This window comes from Agelaius phoeniceus, chromosome 23 (assembly GCF_051311805.1).
Source record: "Agelaius phoeniceus isolate bAgePho1 chromosome 23, bAgePho1.hap1, whole genome shotgun sequence".
Taxonomy (NCBI): domain Eukaryota; kingdom Metazoa; phylum Chordata; class Aves; order Passeriformes; family Icteridae; genus Agelaius; species Agelaius phoeniceus.
The window spans coordinates 7,672,172-7,680,488 of record NC_135287.1 but is presented as its reverse complement, the minus strand read 5'-3'; the positions used below and the strand labels follow the sequence as shown (position 1 = coordinate 7,680,488).

Genomic DNA, 8,317 nt, shown 5'->3' with positions numbered 1-8,317 from the left:
CCACGGCAGGATGGAACAGGGGAATGCTGCTCCACAGCTGGATGGAATGGGGCAATGCTGCTCCACAGCAGGATGGAACGGGGCAATGCTGCTCCACAACAGGATGGAATGGGCAATGCTGCTCCACAGCAGGATGGAATGGGGCAATGCTGGTCCACAGCAGGATGGAATGGGGCAATGCTGGTCCACAGCAGGATGGAATGGGCAATGCTGCTCCACAGCAGGATGGAACGGGGCAATGCTGCTCCACAGCAGGATGGAACGGGGCAATGCTGCTCCACAGCAGGATGGAATGGGGCAATGCTGGTCCACAACAGGATGGAACGGGGCAATGCTGCTCCACAGCTGGATGGAATGGGGCAATGCTGCTCCACAGCAGGATGGAACGGGGCAATGCTGCTCCACAGCAGGATGGAACGGGGCAATGCTGCTCCACAGCCCTCTGCTCCCAGCCCTCTCCCTCCTGGACACAGCAGGGCCCTTCCCTGACCAGACACTGAGGCCTTGTTATTATTTATTAACCAGTCAGTGTGTGCTTAATAGAAATTTCATTAGGAGCGTTCAGTATAGATAGTCACCGGCCCAGAACCTACAAGTAATTATGTTTAATTATTATGCCGGTATGTTTGGAATAACGATAGCTCCCGAGCACCAGGATTAAGGAGCAAAGTCAATTGCAACAGGAGCTATTTGTTTCTTTGCCTTAACAGTTCCCCTCTGGTCTTAATTGGTTTTCACATTTCTCAGCCTTTGGTAAAAGCGCCAGAGAGAGACACCAGGACATGTCCAGGCCTGCTGGTGCCAGTGGCTGTGCCAAGCACTCTCCTGGCACAGCAGGACCCTCACCCAGGGGCTGGGGTGGGTGGGAGCCCTGGGGGAAGCCAGGCTGGGGCAGGACACCCAGCACACCCAAGGTGCAGCCCCAAACACAACCTTCTCCCACCTTCCCTGGAAACACCAGGTGCTTTCCCCAAAGAGCAGCTCCCTGCAGGGTTTCCTCTGCCTTCAGAGCACACTTTGGGCTCCCAACCCAGGGCTGGCATCTCTGCCCTTTGGCTTGCAGACAGGAAATCTGCCCCAGCAAAGGAGACAGCGAGCAGGAGCCTGCAGGCAGCACCAGCCCAGCCCCTCTCACCCCTGCCAAGGGCACCCGCCTTCCCCGGCCTCCCCAGCTGGGAGCCGGCAGGAATTAGAGCGTTTGGGAAGGAAAACAGAGCTGCAGAGAGACACTGTTGAATGTAAATACCAGTTAAATATGCATTACCATATGGCAGCGCCAGCCAGGGAGGAGAGGCAGGAGCAAGGAGCTGGAGGCTGGGCAGAGCCAGCTCCTTCCCTGCCAGCCTGGCAGCCCAGCCTGGCAGCCCAGAGCCCAGGAAAGGAGCAGCTGTGGGGCTGCTGCTGCTCCTCTGCCCATGGCCTGCCCGGGCTGAGCCCACCCAGAGCATCCAGGCACGGATCTGCAGCGTTCCCAGCCAGGGAACCCGGCCAGGATGGGGCTGGAGAGGGTCCCCCCAGCAGGTGAGTGTGACAGAACTCCCTAGGCCACGGGTGCCACCCCTGAAACACTCCCTGTGCCATGGGTGCCACCCCTGAAACACTCCCTGTGCCACCCCTGAAACACTCCCTGTGCCACCCCTGAAACACTCCCTGTGCCATGGATACCACCCCTGAAACACTCCCTGTGCCATGGATGCCACCTCTGAAACACTCCCTGTGCCATGGATGCCACCTCTGAAACACTCCCTGTGCCATGGATGCCACCCCTGAAACACTCCCTGTGCCATGGATGCCACCCCTGAAACACTCCCTGTGCCATGGATGCCACCTCTGAAACACTCCCTGTGCCACCTCTGAAACACTCCCTGTGCCATGGATACCACCCCTGAAACACTCCCTGTGCCATGGGTGCCAACCCTGAAACACTCCCTGTGCCACGGGTGCCACCCCTGAAACACTCCCTGTGCCACCCCTGAAACACTCCCTGTGCCATGGGTGCCATGGAGGCTCCCCACCTGTTCATTGTTTCATGCCAAATCTGAAGTGTCAAGAGCACACCAAGTGCCACAGGATGCACACCAAGTGCCACAGGATGCTCACCAGGTGACAGGAACCACCACAGCCCCACAGCAGCAGGGACAGGGATCCCTGCCCTCCTTCCCCACGGGCAGTGCTGCTCCTGGCATCCATCCCTCCAGCTCCATCCCACCTCTCCAGCAGAGCTCAGCTGCTCATAGACACAGGTTTCTAGGGGAGCCAGCATTTCTCCAAAAGCCCACCCGTGGTTATTCTGGTGTGGGTGCTGTAGCAATGCCCCCCAAGGTCCCCCAACAAATCCCCCCATGCAGGACCCCCATCCCTGCTGGGCCAAGGGACAGAACTGCTGCCTGCTGTGGCAGAGAGTGAAAATCCTTCACAGGCTTACACAAATAAACCTTTCCTGCCTCAGTCTCACTTCTGCGAGGTGATGGTGGCAGGGAGGGAGAAAACCACACAAAAGATAGACTGCAGCAGCAGCAGCTCTACAGCTCTCCCCAGGGAGGGCCCTCCTCAGAGAAGCTGTTCCAGGGAAGTGAATTGACACAAGCAATTACTGGGATGGCCAAAGGAGCCGGGCCAGAGAGTGCCTGCAGCTCAGCAGCCACCAGCACACAGCACAGGCTCACCCCAAAAGAGGGGAGGATGAGCCACAGCCTCACATCAAACCCCACAGGGCTCAGGGCTCACACCATGGCTCTCACCAGGCTGGACAGGCTCCCTGGGCTCAGGGCATGCCCCGAGTCACCCCTGGGTGTCCTGGCTGGCGCTCAGCCCTTCTGGAGCCCTGAGAGATGTGCTGGAGGGCCCTGATGGGATTGATGTGCCCCGCTGGGGCTGGGGCCCTTCACAGGGCTCAGGCAGGGACAGGCCAGGTGCCCCACGGTGTTCCTGCCCCCAAAACCAGCACCAGGCACAGGGAAGCTGCTCCTGCACCCTTTAACAGACACACAAAGCCCTTCTTGGGGTGTCACACGTTGCAAAGTCCCCATTGCTGCTGCCACAGGGTACCTGACACACCAGTATGGGAGGGGCCAGCCTGGATGGCATTTCTAGGGGAAAAAAAGGCTTTTCTGGCTTGGAGAGCACCACAGCGTTTGACCTCGCTTTGTTCTGCTTCCCTTTGCAAGTCTCAGCAGTTTCTGGCCACTCTCCAGCTTCTCCAGCCATTTTTCATCTGTCTCTGGGCTGGGCCAGCTCTGCAGCCACAAACCTTTGGGGTGAGCTGGGAGCAGGGGAGCCCCCAGGCCTGGGCACGGCTGGGGGGCCCAGTGCAGCCCCCCAGGGCAGGCAGGGGGGCCTGGCCCACCCAGTGGCTGCTCCTCAAGCTTTTGGCAGGGACACAGCCAACTCTAATTGCAATTTCCATTCTGGTGGCTGCGCTCCGCAGGCAAAATCGCTTCTGTCTCCGTAATGAGTCACTCCTGAATATCAATCCACGCAGGGCAAAATGGAGACAATAGCTGCTTACATGCACAGTGAGTTAATTATGAGCATCTGCTATTAATCTTGCTATCAGACTGCTAATTGCTCCTTCTCCTTCGCAGAGGCAGGCTGGAGGTGAACGGCTCTGCCGCCCTTCCCCGAGCCCCGGCAGTCCCGCAGGAGCTCCTGGAGCCGCAGCCAGGCCACCGTCCCCACAGCTGCAGGCACCAAAGAGGCTCATCCCAAAAAAGGGGAGGATGGGGCAGCCAACACCCCGGGTCCTGTGCTCCATGGGGCAGAGGGGCACAGCACGGGACAGGAGGGTGCCAGGTGAGGGAGCAGCGCTGGGAAGGTGGGGGGCAGCTCCCTCACCTCCACAGGGACCCTGTCAGCCGGGAGGGGGAGGAGGACGCGCAGGGGAGATGTCGAGTTGCACTCTCACAGGTGAGGACTTGACATCTCATGTGTAATGAGGAAAGAAAATGCATCAGGAGCATTTGGGGAAGATGACAGCAGATCAGAACTGCCTCCTTCTCCCACAGATTTACTGTGTCAAGCAGTCACTCAGGGAAGTGGCAGCAGGCACTGTCAGCAGCCCGGGCATGGCAGGCTGGAGAGCCCGGCCCTTTGATCCTCCGCGATGGATTTAGACAAACTCCGGTGATTGCCGAACGGGAGAGCAGCTCGCACACCTCAATTAGCTGCCGAGCGAGGGAAGAGCCCCAGCTCATCTCATTAAGGGGCTGGCTCGCTTCCCCCGCAGCGCGGGGTGGAGAGCGGGTGGGGGCGATGGGATGGGGGCTCTGACCCCCCTGCTGCTCGGGCAGGAAGGCAGCCAAGGCCGCTTGTAGCCTCTACAAGCTTTTCTGGCTGAGAAAGGGGCTGGGGAAGCTCGAACAACAGCTCCTGGAAAGGGATGCTTGGGGCCTCATCAGCATGTGAATAAATGGGAGATTAAATCTGAGCCCCGAGTATTCACTGTGGGATGTAGGAAATGTTTGTTCCTGTGTTCTGAAAAGCCTGAGACAAAAACAAACCCGGCATGGCTTCCTCCTCCTTGTCCCCATCCCCATCCAGCCTGGATGGGTGCCCTCTGCTCCCTGTGTCTCCTCCAGCCAGGACACCCCCACCCAAGGAGCCGAGCCCCAGACTGAAAGCTTTGCCCCCAAAGCAGAGTCCAGGTGCCCTCCAGCCCCCTGTGCCAGCTCCACTCCCCTCTCTGTCAGCGCTGCCCACGGCCCAGAGGCAGCCAAGCCTCCTTCATCCCCAACCCTCCTCTCCCTCACCCGGTCAAGCCCCGCAGCCTCATCACCCCCACGCTGCAGAGCTCGCCGCAGCCAGCCAGCAGCCGCCTGCAAGGGAGGGAATTCAGGGTATTTTAAGCCACTTGGAAATCTTCCGTATCGATTTCCCCGTCTCGGTAATTAGATGTAGCGATTAGACTCCCTCACTAACGGCGGGGCGGCTCCGAGCGGAGCTTCCCGGCAGTGTTTACACGGGGATGCTCCCGCAGGCGCATCCTCATGCACGGCAAACAGCCCAGCTGTGCGACCCGAGACCTCCCCGCGAGCCTGGCCCCGGGATGGGATATCCAGAATATACACCGGGGTGTTTGTCAGACGGGAACTGACCTGAGACACCTCCCCGTGAGCCTGGCCCCGGGATGGGATATCCAGAATATACACCGGGGTGTTTGTCAGAGGGGAACTGACCCAAGACACCTCCCTGTGAGCCTGGCACTGGGATGGGATATCCAGAATATACACCGGGGTGTTTGTCAGACAGGAACCGACCTGACACCTCCCTGTGAGCCTGGCACAGGTGTGCAGTATCCAGAATATACACCGGGGTGTTTGTCAGACAGGAACTGACCCGAGACACCTCCCTGTGAGCCTGGCACTGGGATGGGATATCCAGAATATACACCGGGGTGTTTGTCAGAGGGGAACTGACCTGACACCTCCCTGTGAGCCTGGCACCGGGATGGGATATCCAGAATATACACCGGGGTGTTTGTCAGAGGGGAACCGACCTGACACCTCCCTGTGAGCCTGGCACAGGTGTGCAGTATCCAGAATATACACCGGGGTGTTTGTCAGAGGGGAACTGACCTGACACCTCCCTGTGAGCCTGGCACCGGGATGGGATATCCAGAATATACACCGGGGTGTTTGTCAGAGGGGAACCGACCTGACACCTCCCTGTGAGCCTGGCACAGGTGTGCAGTATCCAGAATATACACCGGGGTGTTTGTCAGAGGGGAACTGACCTGACACCTCCCTGTGAGCCTGGCACCGGGATGGGATATCCAGAATATACACCGGGGTGTTTGTCAGAGGGGAACTGACCTGACACCTCCCTGTGAGCCTGGCACAGGTGTGCGGTATCCAGAATATACACCGGGGTGTTTGTCAGACGGGAACTGACCCGAGACACCTCCCTGTGAGCCTGGCACCGGGATGGGATATCCAGAATATACACCAGCCGTGTTTGTCAGACGGGAATGCGCCACAGCTGCTGGTAAACCAGCGCGGAGCCCTGAACTGCACGGGAACTTCATGTATTATTTACAGTACTTTCCCAGGAATGCTGTCAAGCCAAGCCCGGGCTGTGCCCATGAGGATGGCAGTGGAGGGGGTGTGATGCTGAGCCTGGCACGGTGCCTCAGCCAGGAGCTGGCACCCCACTGGCTCCATCCCTTCCCCAGGGGGTTCCGCCAGGCTCCTCCATTCATCTCTGTCCCACAGGAACCCTCCCACATCCATGGGTTTGCAGGTGCTGTCCGTGCCCACCCCACCAGCCCCACCTGAGCTGTTCCTGCCTCATGCCCCACACAAATCTGGGTGTTCCCAGTGCTCCTGCAGGTGGGACATGCCCCCTCCACCTGCATGGCACAGCACCAGCTCCTCCCTGAGGGCTGCAGTGGGCACAGGAAATCTCAGTCCCTGCTGACACCCAGTGAGTGCAGCCGTGCTTGCTCAGAGCCAGGATCATTTGGAGATTGCTCTGGAGTGAATGGATGATGAATGTTGCAATACCCAGAGCAGTGGAGATCTGGGGTGGGTAAATCAGAGCTCTGGCTCCCAATGGATGTTCCCAGCTCCCCAGCAGAAGCGCAGGGCCAGGAGGTGAAGCCCCAAATCCAATCCCAGGAATGCTCAGGAGAGCAATGGGCAGGGGAGAGAGGTCATCGAATTGTTTAGGATGGAAAAGCCCAGCCCAGCGCTGCCGAGGCCACCACTAAACCATGACCCCCAAGTGCCACACTTACATCACTTTTAAATCCCTCCAGGTCTGGACCACAATTTCAGTGTAGAAACAGGTCCCAATGTCCATCTCAGCCTCTCCTGAGGCCCTTCCCTCCGGTGCTCCTGCTGGTTACCTGGGAGAAGGCACTGCCAGACCGGGAAGATTCTGCCAGAGAGCAAAGCAGCTCAAGGAAAACCCTGCACTCTGCATGCAGCTCGGCCCTCTCCCCTCACACCCTGCCTGCCTCTGCTGCCTTTCTCCCCAGATTCTGGGGCTGCAGCAGCCCCGTGTGCTCTTGCTCAGCAGGGGAGCAAAAGACAAATGGTTTAATACGTGCTAAATGCGGGCTCCAGCTCCGGCACTGCCTTTGTCTGCTTTCCTGGCAGCGTTTCCCAGCGCTGCAGATAAGAATGGATGCAAGGCTCCCATTAAAGCCCTGCTCTGTATCGTGCACAGGGGTCACGGCGGGCTGCCCCACTATCTGCATTTTTAAAGGTGTTTCAAATCCAGGCTCGCTTTTTCGTGGGGAAAATAAAGGAAGCCCGTGTGCCAGGCTGGAATAATCCATCCTCGGCTGCAACTGAGACACGGGCTGCTCCCAGGGCCGGCAGGAGGGAAGGATCTCCCTGTCCTGCTGTATCTCTGCTCCCAGGGCAGGCAGGAGGGAAGGATCTCCCTGTCCTGCTGCATCTCTGCTCCCAGGGCCGGCAGGAGGGAAGGATCTCCCTGTCCTGCTGTAACTCTGCTCCCAGGGCCGGCAGGAGGGAAGGATCTCCCTGCCCCGCTGTAACTCTGCTCCCAGGGCCGGCAGGAGGGAAGGATCTCCCTGTCCTGCTGCAGCTCTGCTCCCAGGGCCGGCAGGAGGGAAGGATCTCCCTGCCCCGCTGCATCTCTGCTCCCAGGGCCGGCAGGAGGGAAGGATCTCTCTCCCTGCCCGGCTGTATCTCTGCCCCCAGGGCCGGCAGGAGGGAAGGATCTCCCTGCTTGGCTGCAGCTCTGCTCCCAGGGCAGGCAGGAGGGAAGGATCTCCCTGTCCTGCTGTAACTCTGCTCCCAGGGCAGGCAGGAGGGAAGGATCTCCCTGTCCTGCTGTATCTCTGCTCCCAGGGCCGGCAGGAGGGAAGGATCTCCCTGTCAAGCTGCATCTCTGCTCCCAGGGCAGGCAGGAGGGAAGGATCTCCCTGCCCGGCTGCAGCTCTGCTCCCAGGGCCGGCAGGAGGGAAGGATCTCCCTGCCCCGCTGCAGCTCTGCTCCCAGGGCAGGCAGGAGGGAAGGATCTCCCTGCTTGGCTGCAGCTCTGCTCCCAGGGCCGGCAGGAGGGAAGGATCTCCCTGTCCCGCTGTATCTCTGCTCCCAGGGCCGGCAGGAGGGAAGGATCTCCCTGTCCCGCTGCAGCTCTGCTCCCAGGGCAGGCAGGAGGGAAGGATCTCCCTGTCCTGCTGCATCTCTGCCCCCAGGGCTGGCAGGAGGGAAGGATCTCCCTGCCCGGCTGTATCTCTGCTCCCAGGGCCGGCAGGAGGGAAGGATCTCCCTGTCCTGCTGTATCTCTGCTCCCAGAGCCGGCAGGAGGGAAGGATCTCCCTGCCCCGCTGCAGCTCTGCTCCCAG

The 8,317-nt window shown here is 59.8% G+C and overlaps 1 long non-coding RNA gene across 1 annotated transcript; it reads left to right on the top strand.

Annotated features, from left to right (window-relative positions):
* Positions 1-3,251: 3,251 nt before the first annotated feature.
* On the top strand, positions 3,252-4,404 carry LOC143695648 (uncharacterized). The gene is made up of 3 exons (XR_013185069.1): positions 3,252-3,515; positions 3,585-3,792; positions 4,005-4,404. It is a non-coding gene; the product is annotated as an uncharacterized LOC143695648 (long non-coding RNA).
* The last annotated feature ends 3,913 nt before the right edge of the window (positions 4,405-8,317 follow it).